This window comes from Oncorhynchus tshawytscha, linkage group LG31, assembly GCF_018296145.1.
Source record: "Oncorhynchus tshawytscha isolate Ot180627B linkage group LG31, Otsh_v2.0, whole genome shotgun sequence".
NCBI lineage: Eukaryota > Metazoa > Chordata > Actinopteri > Salmoniformes > Salmonidae > Oncorhynchus > Oncorhynchus tshawytscha.
The window spans coordinates 11727935-11751954 of record NC_056459.1 but is presented as its reverse complement, the minus strand read 5'-3'; the positions used below and the strand labels follow the sequence as shown (position 1 = coordinate 11751954).

General features: G+C 43.5%; 1 protein-coding gene and 1 long non-coding RNA gene across 6 annotated transcripts in view; one reads left to right on the top strand and one right to left on the bottom strand.

The window, feature by feature from the left end:
- The window catches only part of LOC121841524 (mucin-2-like), a 227623-nt gene that overhangs the window by 30005 nt on the left and 173598 nt on the right, over positions 1-24020 (top strand). The gene's annotated exons all lie outside the window — the stretch shown is intronic.
- LOC121841525 lies at positions 21272-22601 on the bottom strand. Its single transcript, XR_006080572.1, has 2 exons — positions 22287-22601; positions 21272-22083 (listed from the first exon to the last, which is right to left on the bottom strand). It is a non-coding gene; the product is annotated as an uncharacterized LOC121841525 (long non-coding RNA).

Below are 24020 nucleotides of genomic sequence, written 5' to 3'. Positions count from 1 at the left end.
CCATGGATGTACTAAATTCTACAGGGACTTCAGGTTACGAAAAAAATTAAGTATGGGAACTGTAAAAATATCTGAAGATTATGAAGTGGATATGAACACATACGTACTCAATTACATGCTCGCTTACACATACAAACTTATACATACATATAGACACATAGTATATTGACGTTGGGGAATAATAGCATATTTTACGGGATACATTTGTACTGTAGTGAAGCCGTCTCTATATTAATAATAATGCAAGGACTATTTCATGATCATGTGAAATGTCAATTGCTATGGAAATGCTGGGAAGTGTTTTTCAATGATGTTGAAGGTAATTATGATGCAACTATGACGTTGATACAATATGGATTACAATTATCATCCTCAATATTAAGGCTATACGCACTACATGCTACACATGTAGACACTCAACCATGCAAATTGCCGGGGTTATTATTTACAGTGGGGAGAACAAGTATTTGAAACACTGCCGATTTTGCAGGTTTTCCTACTTACAAAGCATGTAGAGGTCTGTAATTTTTATCATAGGTACACTTCAAATCAAATCAAATCAAATGTATTTATATAGCCCTTCGTACACCAGCTGATATCTCAAAGTGCTGTACAGAAACCCAGCCTAAAACCCCAAACAGCAAGCAATGCAGGTGTAGAAGCACGGTGGCTAGGAAAAACCTAGGAAGAAACCGAGAGAGGAACCAGGCTATGTGGGGTGGCCAGTCCTCTTCTGGCTGTGCCGGGTGGAGATTATAACAGAACATGGCCAAGATGTTCAAATGTTCATAAATGACCAGCATGGTCGAATAATAATAAGGCAGAACAGAACAGAGAGGCTAGCACTGGAGTAATATGATACATTTCTTTGGTTCTAGTTAGGATTCTAGCAGCCGTATTTAGCACTAACTGAAGTTTATTTAGTGCTTTATCCGGATAGCCGGAAAGTAGAGCATTGCAGTAGTCTAACCTAGAAGTGACAAAAGCATGGATTAATTTTTCTGCATCATTTTTGGACAGAAAGTTTCTGATTTTTGCAATGTTACGTAGATGGAAAAAAGCTGTCCTTGAAATGGTCTTGATATGTTCTTCAAAAGAGAGATCAGGGTCCAGAGTTACGCCGAGGTCCTTCACAGTTTTATTTGAGACGACTGTACAACCATTAAGATTAATTGTCAGATTCAACAGAAAATCTCTTTGTTTCTTGGGACCTAGAACAAGCATCTCTGTTTTGTCCGAGTTTAAAAGTGGAAAGTTTGCAGCCATCCACTTCCTTATGTCTGAAACACATGCTTCTAGCAAGGGCAATCTTGGGGCTTCACCATGTTTCATTGAAATGTACAGCTGTGTGTCATCCGCATAGCAGTGAAAGTTAACATTATGTTTTCGAATAACATCCCCAAGAGGTAAAATATATAGTGAAAACAATAGTGGTCCTAAAACGGAACCTTGAGGAACACCGAAATTTACAGTTGATTTGTCAGAGGACAAACCATTCACAGAGACAAACTGATATCTTTCCGACAGATAAGATCTAAACCAGGCCAGAACTTGTCCGTGTAGACCAATTTGGGTTTCCAATCTCTCCAAAAGAATGTGGTGATCGATGGTATCAAAAGCAGCACTAAGGTCTAGGAGCACAAGGACAGATGCAGAGCCTCGGTCCGATGCCATTAAAATGTCATTTACCACCTTCACAAGTGCCGTCTCAGTGCTATGATGGGGTCTAAAACCAGACTGAAGCATTTCGTATACATTGTTTGTCTTCAGGAAGGCAGTGAGTTGCTGCGCAACAGCCTTTTCAAAAAATTTTGAGAGGAATGGAAGATTCGATATAGGCCGATAGTTTTTTATATTTTCTGGGTCAAGGTTTGGCTTTTTCAAGAGAGGCTTTATTACTGCCACTTTTAGTGAGTTTGGTACACATCCGGTGGATAGAGAGCCGTTTATTATGTTCAACATAAGAGGGCCAAGCACAGGAAGCAGCTCTTTCAGTAGTTTAGTTGGAATAGGGTCCAGTATGCAGCTTGAACGTTTAGAGGCCATGATTATTTTCATCATTGTGTCAAGAGATATAGTAGTAAAACACTTTTTAAACAGCATCTCTTTTGATCCTAGGTCCTGGCAGAGTTGTGCAGACTCAGGACAACTGAGCTTTGAAGGAATACGCAGATTTGAAGAGGAGTCCGTAATTTGCTTTCTAATAATCATAATCTTTTCCTCAAAGAAGTTCATGAATTTATCACTGCTAAAGTGAAAGTCATCCTCTCTTGGGGAATGCTGCTTTTTAGTTAGCTTTGCGACAGTATCAAAAAGGAATTTTGGATTGTTCTTATTTTCCTCAATTAAGTTAGAAAAATAGGATGATCGAGCAGCAGTAAGGGTACTGTCTTTCCAAGCTAGTCGGAAGACTTCCAGTTTGGTGTGGCGCCATTTCCGTTCACTGATTTTGCAAACTACTTTAATGCCTTTTTCATTGGCAAGATAAGCAAACTTAGGGATGACATGTCAGGAACAAACACAGACACTACACATCCAAGTATATCGGACCAAATTATGAAAGACAGGAATTTCATAAAATGTAATTCCGTAAAGTCAGTGTGGAAGAGGCGAAACAATTATTGTTATCTATCAACAATGACAAGCCACCGGGATCTGACAATCTGGATGAAAAATTACCGAGGATAATAGCAGACGATATAGCCACTCCTATTTGCCACATCTTGAATTTAAGTCGACTAGAGAGCGTGTGCCCTCAGGCCTGGAGGGAACCTAAAGTCATTCCACTTCCCAAGAATAATAAAGCCCCCTTTACTGGCTCAAATAGCCGACGAATCAGCCTGTTACCAACAAAAAATAGTGTTTGACCAGATACAATGCTATTTCACAGTAAACAAATTGACAACAGAATTTCAGCTTGCTTATAGGGAAGGAAACTCAACCATGCACAGCACGTACACAAATGACTGATGATTGGCTGAGAGAAATTGATGATAAAATGATTGTGGGGGCTGTCTTGTTAGATTTCAGTGCAGCTTTTGACATTATCGATCATAGTCTGCTGCTGGAAAAACGTATGTAAGAAGCATCTCAAGGTCCTGGAGTGGCCTAGCCAGTCTCCAGACCTGAACCCAATAGAAAATCTTTGGACGGAGCTGAAAGTCCGTATTGCCCAGCGACAGCCTCGAAACCTGAAGGATCTGGAGAAGATCTGTATGGAGGAGTGGGCCAAAATCCCTGCTGCAGTGTGTGCAAAACTGGTCAAGAACTACAGGAAACATATGATCTCTGTAATTGCAAACAAAGGTTTCTGTACCAAATATTAAGTTCTGCTTTTCTGATGTATCAAATACTTATGTCATGCAATAAAAAGTAATTTAATTACTGTAATTTTAATTACTTAAAAATCATACAATGTGATTTTCTGGATTTTTGTTTTAGATTCCGTCTCTCACAGTTGAAGTGACAGTAAGATCCCTTACTTCAAAATCAATTATAGTCAATGAACTAATCACTGATCATAATCTTGATGTGATTGGCCTGACTGAAACATGGCTTAAGCCTGATGAATTTACTGTGTTAAATGAGGCCTCACCTCCTGGCTACACTAGTGACCATATCCCCCGTGCATCCCGCAAAGGCGGAGGTGTTGCTAACATTGACGATAGCAAATTTCAATTTACAAAAAAAAATGACGTTTGCGTCTTTTGAGCTTCTAGTCATGAAATCTATGCAGCCTACTCAATCACTTTTTATAGCTACTGTTTACAGGCCTCCTGGGCCATATACAGCGTTCCCCACTGAGTTCCCTGAATTCCTATCAGACCTTGTAGTCATAGCAGATAATATTCTAATCTTTGGTGACTTTAATATTTACATGGAAAAGTCCACAGACCCACTCCAAAAGGCTTTCGGAGCCATCATCGACTCAGTTGGTTTTGTCCAACATGTCTCTGGACCCACTCACTGTCACAGTCATCCTCTGGACCTAGTTTTGTCCCATGGAATAAATGTTGTGGATCTTAATGTTTTTCCTCATAATCCTGGACTATTGGACCACCATTTTATTACGTTTGCAATTGCAACAAATAATCTGCTCAGACCCCAACCAAGGAACATCAAAAGTCGTGCTATAAATTCACAGACAACACAAAGATTCCTTGATGTCCTTCCAGATTCCATCTGTCTACCCAAGGATGCCAGAGGACAAAAATCAGTTAACCACCTAACTGAGGAACTCAATTTAACCTTGCGCAATACCCTAGATGCAGTTGCACCCCTAAAAACTAAAAACATTTCTCATAAGAAACTAGCTCCCTGGTACACAGAAAATACCCGAGCTCCGTTCAATATTTATGTCTCACTTTTACAAGCCGCAGAGGTTCAAAGTCATTGTAAGGGTATGTGTACCTGGGCTGTTTGGCTCTCTGTCAATTACTTCCCCTTCTTCTTACGCTGAGCCTGGTTTGATTTTATATTTATTTATCATATAGTTTTTCCCCCCTCTACCTCGGGTAGTATAAAGACAGTCCCTACTTCGGGTAGTATAAAGACAGTTGAAAGACAGTGCTTCATAAGTACAGTATCATACTTAGTTAGGGAGCTAATGCATGTAGTTTTAGACTGAAATATATAGTATAAATAAGAATTACTTTCTGCTTTTTAATTTTTGTTATTATTGATTGGTGACTCACAGCATTTGTTTTATTAATGTATTGTGGTATCTCAGGAGGTCTACCCCGGGGGATGGTAATAGAGGGGAGGTACGTAAGGCGACGTTGTCTCCCTCAGCTGGGGATACGGGAGCTGGGCACCCCGACACGGACTGCTATAAGTGGAGGAGGTATTCAGAGGAAAGTGCCAACCAGCCGTGGAGGCTAAATTAAAGGAGCACGATGGCACACCGCAAGAGAGAAGGGGGAGAGACGGACACCAGTTAAGAGATAGAAGAAAGACAGAGCAAAACCGAAGTGATTTCTTTGCTAGGTTTATTTTCCGTCTTAGTAAAGTTGTTTTTGGACTAAAGCCTCCCTGTCTCTGTGTCAATCACTGCACGCTCGGCTTTGGGTGCCGTGGGGTCGAGTGTGCGGAGGAGCTGGTGGCTCAGTTCATCCTCAGCCAGCAGAGCAACAGGCTCTCCAGGAGCAAGTCCTGGAGGAGCAGCACCAACAAAACCTCAGACTGGTAGCGGAGGTAGCCCAGTTGAAGGTTGGGAGGGCTCAGGAGTCTGGCCCAAATCAGTTCCTGGTTCAGTTAAGGGAGGAAGATGACGTGGAGTCGTATTTGTGCACCTTCGAGAGGACGGCACAGCGGGAAGGATGGTCCAAGCCCAAGTGGGCCAGCCTGTTGGCACCCTACCTCTCTGGGAAGGCCCAGAAGGCCTACTTGGATTTGAACACTGACCAGGCAGCGAATTATGAGGGACTCAAACGGGTGATACTAAGCCATAATTGGTTCAATCTCTCACGCCGTGGTCCACGACTGGGCCTTTGACCCCACTCTGTCCCCCGTGCTCAGATGATCAACCTTTTGCGGCTGACCAAGGGTAGGCTACTGATGGAAGTACCGTCCCTCCCGATGCTCGACCAGCTTGTTCTGGATAAATACCTTCGGGCCCTGCCCTACGAGATGAAGAAGACGGTGAGCATGCAGAACCCCAAGAGCCTGGAGGAGTTGCTGACAGTGGTGGAGATTCACCAGAACACTCAGGACCTGCTGAGAGGGGCCTGAGCGGAGAGAGGAGATGCAGCGAGGGGGGTAACCAACACAAAGAGAGGCGAGGAGCTGAAGGGGGCCCGGATGGAACCAGCCGAGGCTATGAAGCAGGAGGGTGACCCAAACCGACGATGTCGGCTGCTGCTGGACCCTGATCAAAGACACTGCTATGAGTGCGGTGAGCCGGGGCACCTCGCGTGGAGCTTTCCCGACCGAGAGGAGGCCATGCCCTCCGCAACCCCCAGCTCTGGGATAACCCGGATGGCGAGTTACGTCACATCCTTTTGGGCGCACACCGAGTCGGCCCCTCCGGAAGAGTCCGGCAGCATGGTGACCCTGGCCCACCCGCAGTGGCTCACATGAGAGGGGAAGGAGGAACCAGGGGACGAGGAGGTGACAGTGTCCTGTGTACACGGGGACACGAAGAGGTACCCAACTGTGCCCGTGAGGATAACCACCCCAAAGGGGGAGTGCCAGATGCGCGTGGGAGCTGTTCCTAACCTGCCCGTGTCCCTTCTCCTCGGTCGAGACTGCCCTCTCTTCCAGGCACTGTGGGGGAGGGACCTGGGGAGGCAAGTACGGGAGTTAGGAAGAAAAGGAAAAAAGACGGTGTCCTGTGCAACCCAACCCCCGCCACGAGAGGGGTCCACTGGGCCCGAGTCAGACCCGGAGGAGGGAGACGACCCCGCTCCGGCAAGCGATCCACCGTGCGAGGAAGACCTCAGGCTCCCCTTTATGGAGGTGGAGGCCCTAGACGGACCACGCGGAATGGGAATCCTCACGGGTCAGTTCGGGACGGCCCAATTAGAAGACCCCAATCTCCAGAATGCTAGGGTCCAGGTGATTGCGGTGGATGGCGTACTGTTACCTGGGGTAAGTGATCGGCGCTACCCCCACTTCGCAATCAAGCATAATTTATTGTATCAGGTAGCAAAGCATAATGGGTATACCAAAGACTTGTTACTCATACCCAGCCAGTATGTTAGGACTGTGATGCAGCTTGCCCACACCCACCTGCTTGGGTCACACCTGGGGATTGAGAAAACCAGGGAGCGGATCGGGAACCGGTTCCACTGGCCCGGAGTCAAGCGCGCCGTGGAGGACTACTGCCATAGTTGCCCGGAGTGCCAGATCACAGCTCCAAGGGTGCATTATCGAAACCCTTTGGTTCCCTAGCCCATTATAGGAGTGCCATTCAAGCGGGTGGCAAAGGATCTGGTAGGTCCATTGGTGAAGACCGTGAGAGGACACCAATACATCCTGGTAATTGTGGACTATGCCACCCGGTATCTTGAGGCAATCCCACTACGCACGGCAGCAGCAAAAGGTATCGCACGGGAGCTTTTCCATTTATTTAGCTGGGTGGGTATCCTGACGGACCAGGGCACCGCCTTCATGTCTCGTGTGATGATGGATGTCTGCAATCTGTTACGAATCAAACAGGTAAGGACCCGTGTGTACCATCCACAAACCGACGGGCTGGTGGAACGCTTCGTTAAGACCCTGAAACAGATGCTGAAGAAGGTCATCGAGAGAGACGGGAGGAACTGGGACCAGGTGTTGCCCCACCTGATGTTTTCAGTGTGTGAGGTACCCCAAGCATCCACATCCCCTTTGAGAACCTGTATGGCCGTCAGCCCCGCGGGCTGCTGGACCTAGCCAAGGAGATCTGGGAAGAGCAGCCAACCCCTCTTCTCAGCATAGTAGAACATGTGGAGGAGATGAGGGAGAGGATGACGGTGATTTGGCTAGTGGTGAGAGAGAGCACATGGCCCAGGCGCAACGTGCCCAGGAGCGTGTTTACCACCGGGGGGCCCAACCACGAGAGTTCCAACCCGGTGAGAAGGTCTTGGTGCTGATCCCTACCATGGAGAGTAAATTCCTGGCTACGTGGCATGGGCCCTACGACATCGTTGAGTCGGTAGGCGACGTCAACTATAAGGTCCGCCAACCGGGGCGGAGAAAACCCCTCCAGCTTTACCATGTGAATTTACTGAAGAAATGTCACACACACACACGAGGCACTGTGTGTAACGTGGACCCGGCCACAGCAGGGCCCTCCCTTGGTCGAAGTGGCAATGGGGGAAGATCTCAGCCCAACCCAACGACAAAAGCTCAGAGAGTTGGTCCAGTGGAATACTGCCGTGTTCTCCGAGGTGTCGGGGCACACGGACCTCTTGGAACATCAGACCCATACCCTTCTGGGAGAAAAAGTGGTTTGATTATTACTGCACCCATCCGCCTCAAGGGTTCTCTCCAAAAAGTAGGTGCCACATTAGATTTCAGACACAGACACTTCCAATAGCCAGTCTTTAAAGAATTCAAATAGAGCAATTGTGTGGCTCATCCACATAATACAACACTGGTGTTTTATGGAAATTTACAGAATATATGGCCACACTGACGTTGAGCATCCAAAAGACTGACTTAACTTCAAATTATATTAGCCTCCACTTCACATATTTACATCCAACATCCAAAATCAAAGCTAAATCTACCACCACACCTTCCACTGCCCAGAACGTCCACCGGTTAAATGCAAGCCAACATCTGATGACGTTTGGCTCCGTTTGTTTATGGATTGCCGTGGCGAGCCTTGACTCTGAGATCTCACTGGGGACCGGGCCAGTCAGACCTTGTCAGGCCCTGGATGACTAGATGAAACAGGTGTTGTTGGCCCATCCACTCAGGTTTGCTTTCAAAAAGACAGCACCGCATGGGGCCTCGGGGAAAAGGGGAGAAAAAAAGGGGGGGAAAAAACATGATTTATTTTGCATGTTTACTGTTTCTACCATATCTTGGAGAGCAGGATTATTTTCACAAACAATAAATCCCCTGGAGTATTACTATTAGAACTCTGGGATCCCGGGGTATTTGGCTTCCAAAAATATTGACTATAGGTGGGGCTTTGATTTGCTTCAACTTAGGCATTGATTCCCAACTCTGGTCCTCGAATACCCCCAACAGCACACAACATTTTTGTTGAAGCCCCAGTCAAACACATCTCATTCAACTTTTCAAGGGGTTGAAGATTAGTTGCCAAGTACAATCATGTGCGCTTGTCCGGGGCCACAACAGAAATGTGTCCGGTTGGGGGTAGTTTAGGACCTGAGTTGGGAACTACCACCTAAGAGAATGAGTTCTAGCCAATGAGAGGGCAGATACGCATGTGAACAACAGGTCATAGAGATAAATATAGGACTCATCTTTGTATCTGTGCCATTATAGCATCTGTGACAGCATGGGCAGTGCCATTGAGGTTATCTTTATTGGCTGATTGGTCCAAACTCAGGAATCCCCACCCAGTTATCTACTTTAAAATGCTGGAAGCCCTCAACGGCAATGCACATGCTAAAAGGGGTTATATCCATGATGAGTCTCTATGACAACAGGCACAACAAAGTTGCCACAATGCCACTTGCGTCCACTTATACTGTGTCATTGCATTTGTAACCACCTAACCATTGCAAATCTTCTATTAGATAAAATAATCCTCACATGGCAAATTAATAATAATAATAATAATGATACAATAATGGACTTATATAGAGTTTTTCAAGGACCCAAAGTCACTTCACAATTGTAAAACAACCAAATTTAGTCAACAAGAAATAATCAGACTAAACAAAAACATGAATAAAGATAGGGGTGGGCTGAAAGAAGAGAAATGTGATGTATCAGTGTATGGGTAGGGGAGGGTTGGGATTTGGATACAAACCCAGTTTAGGGTAAGTGGTAGGGTAAGGGTTTGGGTTAGGTGCAGCTCAGTATGGTGAAGAGAGGAGTGTCTTTGTAGTATATGGACTCGCTTAAGGGTCGACCTTGTCAAAGAGGTGGGGCTTTAGGAGGGACTGAAAGACAGTGATGGACTCGCTGTCACAGATGGCTGGAGGGAGGGAGTTCCAGAGCTTAGGAGGAACTGTGGAAAAGGCCCTGTCGCTGAAGCTCTGGAGCTTCGACCTGGGGATGGCAAGGTGGCCTGCTGTGGTGGAACAGAATGCGCGTGTGGGTTGGTGGGGAGAGGAATGTCCTACAGGTAAGGGAGGCAAGGTGGTTAAGGGCTTTGTAGGTCAGAAGGAGGATCTTGTAATCAATGCGTTGGGAGACAAGGAACCAGTGGAGATCACAGAGGACACGGGTGATGTGCTGCCAGGACTTAGTGTGGTTGAGGAGTTGGGCTGCAGATTTTTTTAACCATTTGGAGCTTATGGAGGGAACTTGAGTTGATGCCGGAGAGTAGGGCATTGCAGTAGTCAAGACAGGAGGAGATGAATGCATGTATGCGGGTTTCAGCGGCAGGACAGGAGAGGGAGGACCTGACTTTAGCAATGTTGCAGAGGTGGAAGAATTAGGATTTGACCGTCTGTGTCATGTGTTGGTCAAAGGAGAGGGTGGAGTCCAGCACCACACATCTTGTTGACCAATTAAGAGAGTGATACTGTACGTGGCACATATCGCGACAAACGATTACACTAAAGTCTCATTAGCGACAAATATTTATTTATTGTGATATTAAATAATTTGGAGTCTGACTTTAAGGGATGAGACAAGAATTTGTCTTTTGACTTTCTCTCACCGACTAGGCTCCCTCTTCCTACAAAATCATTTAGCAGTGATGTGCTATAAGAAAACTTCCTATGAAATCATATAAATCAGAGCCTGGGATAAAAACTAAAGCTCCATAGCTCCTGGGATTGGCTTTTTCTATAAAAGGCCTGTAGTTTAAAGCACTACAGTCCTAAAGCACTGCAGTCCTAAATACCAACTTAACTTCACCCAAAGGGTTCTAATGCGATGAAGAATAGCCTAAAGTTTCAAGTAAATGTAACATCAATGAAAAAAGTCAGTTTCAATGTGTTGCGAAAGTGGCAGGTCATTCGCTGGGAACGCAGATAGTAATAGGTGTCACGTTCTGACCTTTATTTCCTTTGTTTTGTCTTTATTTAGTATGGTCAGGGCGTGAGTTGGTGTGGGCAGTCTGTTGGTTTTTCTATGTTGGTTTTTGTGTTCAGCCTAGTATGGTTCTCAATCAGAGGCAGGTGTCGTTAGTTGTCTCTGATTGAGAATCATACTTAGGTAGCCTGGGTTTCACTGTTGGTTTGTGGGTGTTTGTTTCCGTGTGAGTGTTTGTCGCCACACGGTACTGTTTCGGTTTTCGTTTTCATCACTTCGTTTATTGTTTTGTATTTCAGTGTTCAGTTTGTTTTTAATAAATCGTCATGATCATTTACCACGCTGCATCTTGGTCCGATCCTTACTCCTCTTCAGACGAAGAGGAAATCTGCCGTTACAATAGGACCCGCTTGAGACAAGGAAAGCTGAAGAGCAAAATAAACTGTTGTTTTCAGATCGGCTGTTAATTGGCAAAAACAAAATGTGTGATCTCAAAGCATGTGGGATGTTCACTGTATTAGTGACCAAAACACACACACACCATCTCCCTCACTCTTTTTTTAATAATTACTCCAATCAAATCGGTCACATACACATGGTTGGCAGATGTTATTGCGAGTGTAGGGAAATACTTCTAGATCCGACAGTGCAGCAGTATCTAACAGGTAATATCTAAGAATTCCACAACAAAACCTAATACACACAATCTAGTAAAGGAATGGGATAAGAATATATAAGTATAAAATATATGGATGAGCAGTGACAGCTAAGATGCAATAGATAGTGAATGATACAGTATATACATATGAGATGAGTAATGCAAGATATGTAAACATTCGTAAAGTGGCATTATTAAAGTGACTAGTGTTTCATTTATTAAAGTGGCCAATGATAATAAGTCTGTAGGAAGGCAGCCGCCTCTCTGTGCTAGTGGTGGCTGTTTAACAACCTGATGGCCATGAGATAGAAGCTGTTTTTCAATCTCTCTGTCCCAGCTTTGATGCACCTGTACTGACCTCGCCTTCTGGGTGGAAGCGGGGTGAACAGGCAGTGGCTCGGGTGGTTATTGTCCTTGATGATCTTTTTAGCCTTCCTGTGACATAGGGTGCTGTAGGTGTCTTGGAGGGCAGGTAGTTTGCCCCCCCAGTGATGCGCTGTGCAGACTGCACCACCCTCTGGAGAGCCCTGCAGACATCTCCTTTGTGCATGACACAAGTAATTTTTCCAACAATTGTTTACTGACAGATTATTTCACTTATAATTCACTGTATCACAATTCCAGTGGGTCAGAAGTTTACATACACTAAGTTGACTGTGCCTTTAAACAGCTTGGAAAATTACAGAAAATTATGTCATGGCATTAGAAACTTATGATTGGCTAATTGACATAATTTGAGTCAATTGGAGGTGTACCTGTGGAGGTATTTCAAGGCCTACCTTCAAACTCAGTGCCTCTTTGCTTGACATCATGGGAAAAGCAAAAGAAATCAGCCAAGACCTCAGAAAGAAAATTGTAGACCTCCACAAATCTGGTTCATCCTTGGGAGCAATTTCCAAACACCTGAAGGTACCGCGTTCATCTGTACAAACAATAGTACGTAAGTATAAACAACATGGGACCACGCAGCCGTTATACCGCTCAGGAAGGAGACGCGTTCTGTCTGTATCCTAGAGATGAACGTACTTTGGTGCGAAAAGTGCTAATCAAGCCCAAACAACAGCAAAGGACCGTGTGAAGATTCTGGAGGAAACAGGTACAAAAGTATCTATATCCACAGTAAAACAAGTCCTATATCGACATAACCTGAAAGGCTGCTCAGCAAGGAAGAAGCCACTGCTATAAACCGCCATAAAAAAAGCCAAATGATGGTTTGCAACTGCACATGGGTGAAACAAAAATAGAACTGCTTGGCCATAATGACCATCGTTATGTTTGGAGGAAAAAGGAGGAGGGTTGCAAGCTGAAGAACACCATCCCAACCATGAAGCACGGGGGTGGCAGCATAATGTTGTGGGGGTGCTTTGCTGCAGGAGGGACTGGTGCACTTCACAAAATAGATGGCATCATGAGGCAGGAAAATTATGTGGATATTTTGAAGCAACATCTCAAGACATCAGTCAGGAAGTTAAAGCTTGGTCGCAAATGGGTCTTCCAAATGGACAATGACCCCAAGCATACTTCCAAAATTGTGGTAAAATGGCTTAAGGACAACAAAGTCAAGGTATTGGAGTAGCCATCACAGAGCCTGACTTCAGTCCTATAGAACATTTGTGGGCAGATCTGAAAAAGAGTGTGCGAGCAAGGAGGCCTACAAACCTGACTCAGTTACACCAACTCTGTCAAGAGGAATGGGCCAAAATTCACCCAACGTATTGTGGGAAGCTTGTGGAAGGCTACCCAAAACATTTGACCCAAGTTAAACAATTTAAAGGCAAAGCTACCAAATACTATTTGAATGTATGTAAACGTCTGACCCACTGGGAATGTGATGAAAGAAATAAAAGCTGAAATAAATCATTTTCTGTATTCTGATATTTCACATTCTTAAAATAAAGTTGTGATCCTAACTGACCTAAAACAGGGATTTTTTCTAGGATTAAATGTCAGGAATTGTGAAAAACTGAGATTTAATGTATTTGGCTAAGGTGTATGTAAATTTTCGACTTCAATTGTATTTTTTGCAGGGGGTGTTGTAAGGGGCTTAATACAGCTGGGGGTACTAGAGGGTACTCTGGTGAAGCCTTGGGAAATAAAGAAATATAGTTTATGTGAATTGGGGAGAGGAAGAATAAGAAACAAAAAAGGGCTGTAAATTGCTTTTACATGTGCTGACATGATTAAAAGTGAAGTAAACCGTACCTTTCGCGTTGTTGTTTATATTATAAGCTCATAGAAGGGGTAACACATGTCGCACATAGGTAGTCGAACGTTGAACTCTTCATTGAGGCAATGCTGAAACATTAATCCATTGGGTGCATCAGTGCCACGTTTTCATTTGTGCTGAAATAAAAATGAAAGAAATGTTAATGTGCACATTCAGCATGCTATGGTGTGAAATAGGCTATTAGAAGTGCTGTCTTTATTTTATTACTGATAAGTGATGCCGAGTTTGATGTGCTACCTTGAAACCAATATTAAGGCCATTTATTAAATAATGAAAATGTTTCCTTTTAATACTAGAAAAGCCTGGCCTCTGGATCCCCATTCAGGCCAATGAGGGATAATTTTGACTCAAAATTCAGTGAAATAGCAGGGAGCAGGTCTCGAAAGCCCAAAGTTCAGCGCGCTATCAACTGTGCCGCAAAAGCCTGCTCAAGCGGCAGAGTCGATATCTCCGCTTATAAACCCTGGGTTGTTACACTACTCCCTCCTTTCAAATAGCACGTCCTCGCGCTAGCTTGTGACTCTACGTCTTATAGGAACGCGCTCACTGGCCAAGCACATGCACTGTCGTGGATGCAAGGTCCGATCTCACTTCTGACACCAATGTAATTAAACAGCAGGGAGCAGGTCTCGAACCCTCGACCTTCTAGCCCGATGTCCAGCCCCTATCGGACTGTGCCGCAAAAGCATGCTCAAGCGGCAGAGTCGATATCCCCGCTTATAAACCCAGGATCGTTACACAAAAAAAAAAAAAAACATTTTCAAAATAATACTTTGGTTGTGTTTATGAAGGTCTTGGGTAACATTATTATACCCAAAAATATTATTTCCAAGAACACAAATACATTTTCATTAGTTTATATTACTACAGGCTGTCTGTTGCTGGCATGCTCAAATGTGGAGCGCATAGAACAGAGGCTATTCTTAGAAAAAGTCATATTTTGAGCTCATCGATTCAATTTTGAGACTGATTTGGCAATGGGAAGTGTTTTCGAAACCTAAGAATCTGCTGTTTCTGATACTGTATAGAAATGAAATAGAAACATCTTATCTGCATGTGACTATGTTGGAGGATTTGAAAAAGTCATTTTTTGGCGCTCAGAAAAAAATGGCCTGCTTATAACACAAATTCTGTTTGTGATATTGAAATTCTAACAAAATATGACTTATTAAGGAAAAGTTAAGGATGGAGGGTGGAATTACTTTAAAAATGTTAGAGATATTATCCCTTTCTTGTGTTAAACACATTTTAGTCTGAAAAAAGTGATATAACTGTGAACCCAGAATATCTACATTATTTTTGACTACCTATCATAAAAGTAATTTTGGAACATTAAAGTCAATGTCTTGAAGTACTCAACACAAGATATTACCTGTTTTATACACACATTTATTTTTTCTAACCCAAGTTATTGATACATTTTTCCCACTTTACACAGTCTCTCATGAGAATAAATGATGAATGGACAAAAGATCCATAGACATTAAAACCAGTAGATGGTGATAGCGCTGACGTCATCCACGTATTCCTATAGAAAACTCCCGATGGCTACGCATCATCAGAGTTACTTTTGAGGAGATGGCAAACTCATTAACGACCATTTGTTGCCTGTGCGTCGTCAATGGGCTGAGCGGTACATTTAGGGCGTTACTAGGACAAGTAGAGCTCCCCGTCAAGGAGTAATATGGAGTCAATTGGGCATAAGCTCAAAAACCCAACATGTCAAATAAAAAAGTTATATTACAGAAATGTTGTGTGTGCTAAATTTGCATGTGCAAGCCAAGCGCCAACATTACGATCAGTAGCACTGTCAAAGCTGCTGTAAAAAAAAAAAAAAAAAGATTGCAAACAAGCACACTTCTCGGCCACAATATAGTTGCAATACCACGTTGGTAATAAGGCATTATTTGTTTGACCGAATGGGACATCTGTGTTAACATTTGAAATAAGATCAGGATAAAAAATGTGAGCAAATACCTTTTGATGCAGATATTATTAGCAACTTTTGGGGTAGTTAGCTTTAGCTTGGTACCTAGTGAGCACCAATGTAACCAGCCTGAAAACAATGACAAGACAAAACTGCAGTCATTTTCAATATTCTTAGCAATGATTTAGGAATCCATGTGACTAAATATTAGCTAGGCAACCACTTGTTGTTGTCCTATTGAAATCGAACTTCAGGTCATTAAAATAACTAGCTAGCTAGATAACGAACTAAACAAGCTAGCCAGCTATTTAACCCTGTTGCCGCAGCTATTTAACCCAGCTATTTAACCCTGTTAACGTTATAAGCAGCTAGCTGGCTTCATCTGGCTAGTGCCGCTTGACCGGACCGGGTTATGTGTTGTTGAATTTGCAGTTCGCCTTTTAAATAAAAGTCCCTCTGAAAGTGATGCAAATGGATAGTGGAATCATGCCATATTTAGACTAGATAATGCGAAACAAGGTTGGAGTGTTGGAATGTGGAGCAATGAAATGGGGTATCAGTCTACTCCGTACCGAAGTCCTCCTCAGAGTTATCAGACTCCAGAACATCCACGTTGTATTGTTTTTCCTCTGGAATTGTGTTCAACAAACACATAATAGGTTGACTGGTATAATAAATGTGGCTAATTTTACAGAGTCCCGCAATATGAGCTACAACGCAAATATTTGTGTAATCTCTTCGCAGTTGTTTTCTGTGGGTTTCCATTAGTAGACTGATATCCCATTTTATCGATCCACAATGTACAATGCAATATTAATGTCAATACGCACAATAAGCTGACTGGGAAGTGATTTCACACTGTCAAAGTCACGCAATAAGAGCTACACTGCTAATATTTGTTTAAACTCTTCAAAGTTGTGTTCTGTGGGTGTCACTGAGTAAATTGATACCCCATGTCATTGATCCACAATCCATAGGTAAAGCTGTACAGTAGGGATGCACGATATATCGGTGAACATAGCGGAATCGGATGTTATTAGCTAAAAATGCCAACATCGGTATCAGCCCGATGTCTAGTTTAATGCATATGTGCAAAACCGACGTCAAAGCTGACGTGCATACCTATATAACGTAAGTACATGACGTAATGATGCCACGGAAAATTTGGTGCTCCACGTGCAACACAGCATTCCTAACTTAGCCCTCAATGTCTGCTGTGTGGATCGAGCAGTCAACAAGTCGAGCAGTCATTTGAAAGAGTAAACACATTTCAGGGAGACAACTGAAATGCAAAATCCATTAACACCAAGATAATGAAATTAATTTCCCTTGACAATCAACCGTTTTGTCGTGGGTGATGTTGGCTTTCGCGACTGGTCGAGCGCCGGTACACACTACCAGTGCGCTATTTTTCAGATGTTGCCCTACCGGAGTTACACAGTAACAGCGTCACTGCAATTAGCTTCACGACATAAATGCCGTTTGGGTCTTTGCGTGTCAATAAAGATACACATCAAAAAATACTATTATTTGGCAATAACACAATTTGCTGCGTTAAATAAGCTTTAAATTTGACACGTCAAATAACACAGTTTTATTATAGAATGTTCTGAATTTGCACGTGCAGGCCAAGCTCCACCACTACTATCAGTAGCACTGGCAAAGCTGGCAAACAAGCAAAGACTGGCCACTAACGATGTGTTTACAATACTTCGTTGGTAATAAAGCATTATTTATTCGACCGCAACTTCTGGGGTAGCTAGCTAGCACCAATACAACCAGCCTGAAAGCAATGACCAGTTGAAACTGCAGTCATTTTCATTATTCTTAGCAATCCTTAAGTATTAGCTAGGTAGCCACTTGTTGTTTGCCTAATGAAATTAAACTTCAATTCATTAAAATAAATAGCTAGGCAGCTACATAACTCTGTTGCCTAAAGCTAGCGTTAAAAGCAGCCAGCTAGCTTCATCTGGCTAGTGATGCTCGACCGGACCGGGTTATATGTTGTGAAGCTAGCCACAATAAGGATTAGGCACAATAGTGTAATTTGAGGTTTACCTTCAAAATAAAAGTACCTCTTTGAAAGTGATGCAGAAGTTTAGAATTGGTGGAATCATGCCATATTTAGACTAGATAATGTTAAACAAGGTTGGATTGTGAAGCAATGAAATGGGGTATCAGTGTACTCGGTTACACCCACAGAACACAACTGTGAAGAGTTTATGCAAATACACTACCAGTCAAAAGTTTTAGAATAGTTTTAGAACACCTACTCATCCGTATTCATCGACCTGGCAAAGGTTTTCGACTCTGTCAATCACCACATTCTTATTGACAGACTCAACAGCCTTGGTTTCTCAAATGATTGCCTCGCCTGGTTCACCAACTACTTCTCTGATAGAAGTGTGTCAAACCGGAGGGCATGTTGTCCGTACCTCCAGCAGTCGCTATGGGGGTGCCACAGGGTTCAATTCCGTGCTGACTCTCTTCTCTGTATACATCAATGATGTCGCTCTTGCTGCTGGTGATTCTCTGATCCACCTCTACGAAGACGACACCATACTGTATACTTCTGGCCCTTCTTTGGACACTGTGTTAACTAACCTCCAGACTAGTTTCAATGCCAAACAACTCTCCTTCCGTGGCCTTCAACTGCTCTTAAATGCAAGTAAAACTAAATGCATGCTCTTCAACCGATCACTAACCCAATGGTTAGTGTTGGACTAGTAACCGAAAGGTTGCAAGTTCAAATCCCCAAGCTGACAAGGTAAAAATCGGTTGTTCTGCCCCTGAATAAGGCAGATAACCCACTGTTCCTAGGCCGTCATTGAAAATAAGAATTTGTTCTAGTTAAATAAAGTTAAAATAAATGAGGACTGCCACAGGAATGGAAGACCAAGAGTTACCTCTGCTGCAGAGGATATGCTCATTAGAGCTACCAGCCTCAGAAATTGCAGCCCAAATAAATGCTTCACAGAGTTCAAGTAACAGACACATCTCAACATCAACAGATGAGACTGTGAATCAGGCCATCATGGTCAAATTGCTGCAAAGAAACCACTACTAAAGGACACCAATAAGGAGAAGAGACTTGCTTGGGCCAAGAAACACGAGCAGTGGACATTAGACCGGTGTAAATTTGTCCTTTGGTCTGGAGTCCAAATTGTAGATTTTTGGTTCCAACTGCCGTGTCTTTGTGAAACGCGGTGTGGGTGAACGGATTATCACTGCATGTGTATTTCCCACCGTAAAGCATGGAGGAGGTGGTGATATGGTGCTTTGCTGGTGACACTGTCTGTGAATTATTTAGAATTCAAGGCACACTTAACCAGCATGGCTACCACAGTATTCTGCAGCGTTACGCCATCACATCTGGTTTGAGCTTAGTGGGACTATCATTTGTTTTTCAACAGGACAATGACCCAACACATCTCAAGGCTGTGTAAGATATATTTTACCAAGAAGGAGAGTAATGAAGTGTTGCATCAGATGACCTGGCCTCCACAATCCCCCGACCTCAACCAAATTGAGATGGTTTTGGATGAGTCGGACCATAGAGTGAAAGAAAAGCAGCCAACAAGTGCTCAGCATATGTGGGAACTCCTTCAAGACTGTTGGAAAAGCATTCCAGGTGAAGCTGGTTGAGAGAATGCCAAGAGTGTGCAAATCTGTCATCAAGGCAAAGGTTGGTAATTTGAAGAATCTCAAAAATACAATATACACTGCTCAAAAAAATAAAGGGAACACTTAAACAACACAATGTAACTCCAAGTCAATCACACTTCTGTGAAATCAAACTGTCCACTTAGGAAGCAACACTGATTGACAATACATTTCACATGCTGTTGTGCAAATGGAATAGACAACAGGTGGAAATTATAGGCAATTAGCAAGACACCCCCAATAAAGGAGTGGTTCTGCTGGGGGTGACCACTTCTCAGTTCCTATGCTTCCTGGCTGATGTTTTGGTCACTTTTGAAGGCTGGCGGTGCTTTCGTTCTAGTGGTAGCATGAGACGGAGTCTACAACCCACACAAGTGGCTCAGGTAGTGCAGCTCATCCAGGATGGCACATCAATGCAAGCTGTGGCAAGAAGGTTTGCTGTGTCTGTCAGCGTAGTGTCCAGAGCATGGAGGCGCTACCAGGAGACAGGCCAGTACATCAGGAGACGTGGAGGAGGCCGTAGGAGGGCAACAACCCAGCAGCAGGACCGCTACCTCCGCATTTGTGCAAGGAGGAGCACTGCCAGAGCACAGCAAAATGACCTCCAGCAGGCCACAAATGTGCATGTGTCTGCTCAAACGGTCAGAAACAGTCAGAAACAGACTCCACGAGGGTGGTATGAGGGCCCGACGTCCACAGGTGGGGGTTGTGCTTACAGCCCAACACCGTGCAGGACGTTTGGCATTTGCCAGAGAACACCAAGATTGGCAAATTCGCCACTGGTGCCCTGTGCTCTTCACAGATGAAAGCAGGCAAGATGAGATCCTCAGACCCCTTGTGAGACCATATGCTGGTGCGGATGGCCCTGGGTTCCTCCTTATGCAAGACAATGCTAGACCTCATGTGGCTGGAGTGTGTCAGCAGTTCCTGCAAGAGGAAGGTATTGATGCTATGGACTGCCCATTCCCCAGACCTGAATCCAATTGAGCACATCAGGGACATCATGTCTCGCTCCATCCACCAATGCCACGTTGCACCACAGACTGTCCAGGAGTTGGCGGATGCTTTAGTCCAGGTCTGGGAGGAGATCCCTCAGGAGACTATCCTCTACCTCATCAGGAGCATGCCCAGGCGTTGTAGGGAGGTCACACAGGCACGTGGAGGCCACACACACTACTGAGCCTCATTTTGACATGTTTTAATGACATTACATCAAAGTTGGATCAGCCTGTAGTGTGGTTTTCCACTTTAATTTTGAGTGTGACTCCAAATCCAGACATCCATGGGTTGATAAATTTGATTTCCATTGCTAATTTATGTGTGATTTTGTTGCACATTCAACTATGTAAAGAAAAAAGTATTTAATAAGAATATTTCATTCATTCAGATCTAGGATGTGTTATTTTAGTGTTCCCTTTATTTTTTTGAGCAGTGTATTTTGATTTAACACATTTCTTGGTTACTACATGATTCCATATGTGTCATTTCATAGTTTTGACATCTTTACTATTGTAATACAATGTAGAAAATAGTGCAAATAAAGAGAACACCTGGAATGAGTAGGTGTGTCCAAACTTTTGACTGGTACTGTATCTACGCGAGTCAGGGTTCTCAACTCTGGCATACTTAAAAAACAAGTACAGAAACAGACTCAATGCTGAACATGACCTCCGTGTTGCGCTGTCAAATACCCAGAATAGACAACCTGTGTGATTTGATCAATCAGTTCATTACAGTTCAGAATAAACAAAATATAAGGTATTTTAACAGCAACAGTTCTAACCTAGACTTTTTTCAACAATACTTCCTACAGTAAGATGTACAGTAGGCCTGATTTTTTTTCATCTGTATTGTTACTTATGGTTGCACTATCAAAAACTCAACCTGTGTGATCAATGAGTTTATTCCAGTTAAAATGTACAATTATTTATTGTATTTTAACAACAACTGTTACAACCTAGACAGATGTAGAGAGTGTTTTTAATGGGAAAAAATAAATACATAGCTATTTATAAGGGTATTTCATTTTTTATTTGGTTTTGGCTTAAGGGCAATGAAATGTACCAGTATTTACGTATAGTTACATATTTTCATAAGCTTGGGTCTCAGGAAAACAGAAATTCTCATTTGGGTCCTGTTGATGAATCGATACAGGAGACCAAGTTGAAACACTGGACAAGGTGGATCAGGTATAGTAAAGGCAGTTTATTTTTGTAGTGTATAGATATCTGGCAAAGCGTGCACGGACTCTCGTTCGTCTAGCTCATAGGGAACCTTCAGAAAAGAGCCCCGATACATTGTGTACAGTCATTTTATTCATGGGTCTGACGTAGGTAGATTCTGGTAGATCAGGCCTCTGGTAGGTTGCTGGTAGTTGATTGGCAGTTCCCTCCAGACTGGTGTCGGCGTCCCATTGGCAGTTGGAAGAGTTCTTTGTCTTTGGAACCCATCCCCAGGAGAGGGAATGAGTGTGTGTATGTGTGTGCGTTCCTGTCTTGGCAAGTCAAGTCTGTGTGTCCTCGCAGTGAGTGTGTGTAATGTGTGTGCGTTCTTATCTTGGTGTCCTCGCAATGAGTGTGGGTATGTGTGTGCGTCCCTGTCTTCACAAGTCAAGTCTGTGTGTCCTCGCAGTGAGTGTGTGTAATGTGTGTGCGTTCTTATCTTGGTGTCCTCGCAATGAGTGTGTGTATGTGTGTGCGTTCTTGTCTTGGCAAGATGTTGTGGCCGAACTGACGGCTAGCACCTGTGGCTAGGATGTATCCTGTTTTGACAGTGTTGTGGATGATTTAAGTGAGTGTGTGTGTGAGAGATATTCTGTGTGTGCCCTAACATGTTTTACTGTGAAAATACGTTGCTATGTGTTGTCAATACGTTGCTATGTGTTGTCAATACGTTGCTATGTGTTGTCAATACGTTGCTATGTGTTGTCTCCGTTATAGCAATGCAATAGCAGTAAGCTGGTCATTTGCATAGGAAATAGCACTTCATTACAGTCCCAGTCTGAAAAAGTTTAACAACCCCTGTTATCAACGTGCACCCAAAAATACGTTTGCACAATGAGCACTTGTCTCTCAAAACATCGTTACAGTTGTTTAGCTAGCTGGCCAATTGTAGACATATTTAACGTTACATTGACATGAAATCAGTCAAAACACCTCAAAACAAGACATGGTATCGAGAACAATCTGAAACAAATCACTTACGATTCCCCACATGGCAGTTTCTGGTCGTTGTTGGTAGAATCACAACAACTTTGGCCGTTCTGACGATTGTAATTTACATAGGCTTTCTAGGGCAGACCAGTGCTTTTGGCACCGCTGGGTTGCTACGCAGTAGCCGATCAGCAGAGCTTGTGACTTCACACTCCAGACCGGACACCGGGGGCCTGCAAAGACCACCTACATGAGTCAGAATACTTCACTATTGTAGTCATATTTTGTCTCTACAGCAAGAGGGCGCCAAATTATCAGGTTCTGGTTAGTTATTGTTCAACATACAGGCCCGGTCCAAATACATTGAAAATGCAGTATTATATGTCTGAATTGGTGAAAACTGACATTACAAGTTTTCCAAGAGCCATTATATACCATTATGTGGAGTGTGGAGCTTGCAATGCCAGGGTCGGTTTCCACTGGAGTCCTCCACACAAAAATCTATGCATGCTCTGCTGTTGTTCGCTTTCAATAAAAGCATCTACAAAATTATAATATAAACTAAGCATGTACTGTTCATCTTTCATGTCATACCATGGCATTCACACATAAAACAAGGAGGATGTTCCTTATTGTGGATGTAATGGCATGTTCAATAGAACAGATTCAATGAAACTAGAACACCTTTCAGCGTCATAGTAGAGGTCAGGGAAATGTCAGGGATTGAGTCAACTCTTAAATGAACATACCGTCTTATTATATGAGATCTAATGACAAACCAAACCAGTTTTAAATCAACCATGACTGTTTAGGGTGTGTCTAGTTATTGGAGGATGGCAATGCCTAAAACAACAATAAATAATCAGAAACTTGAAATCACATTTCACAGATTCAAATAGTGTTGTGTAAGGGAGTAAATTGTTCAATTCACATCTGATAAATATAAGTTAGGATTTGTTACGATCGGGCCACTGCAAATCGTTAGTTGGGATGTGTGCAATTAAAAAAAAAATCATTGGTCAAAACACTGACACACTGACTGGGGATGTTGCTCTTCGCAAGATGACTCGTTTTCTCTAACTGAATACATTTCTACCTGTACATGTGATTTGTTTACTGTGGCAAGTAGCCATCCTACAAGCAGGAAGGAGTTCTATAGAAATAATCCACTTCACAGAAGTTTAACGGGTCCTGGATTGAGGTCCTGTAGTGATGCAACCAGTCAGGATGCTCTCGATGGTGCAGCTGTAGAACTTTTTGAGGATCTGTAGACCAATGGGGGAATATTTTTTGCCGTGCCCTCTTCATGACTGTCTTGGTGTGTTTGGACAATGATAGTTTGTTGGTGATGTGGACACCAAGGAAATTGAAGCGCTCAACCTGCTCCACTACAGCCCCGTCTATGAGAATGGGGGCGTGCTCGGTTCTCCTTTTCCTGTCGTCCACAGTCCTCTCCTTTGTCTTGATCACGTTGAGGGAGAGGTTGTTATCCTGGCACCACATGACCAGGTCTCTGACCTTTTCCCATATAGGCCGTCACATCGTTGTCGTCAGCAAACTTAATGATGGTGTTGGAGTCGTGCCTGGCTATGCAGTCATGAGTGAACAGGGAGTACAGGAGGGGACTGAGCACACACCCCTGAGGGGCTCACGTGTTGAGGATCATTATGGCAGATGTTACGTACTCTTACCACCTGGGGCCCGCCCATCAGCAAGTCCGGGATCCAGTTGCAGAGGTAGATGTTTAGTTAAAGGGTCCTAAGGTATTGAACGCTGAGTTGTAGT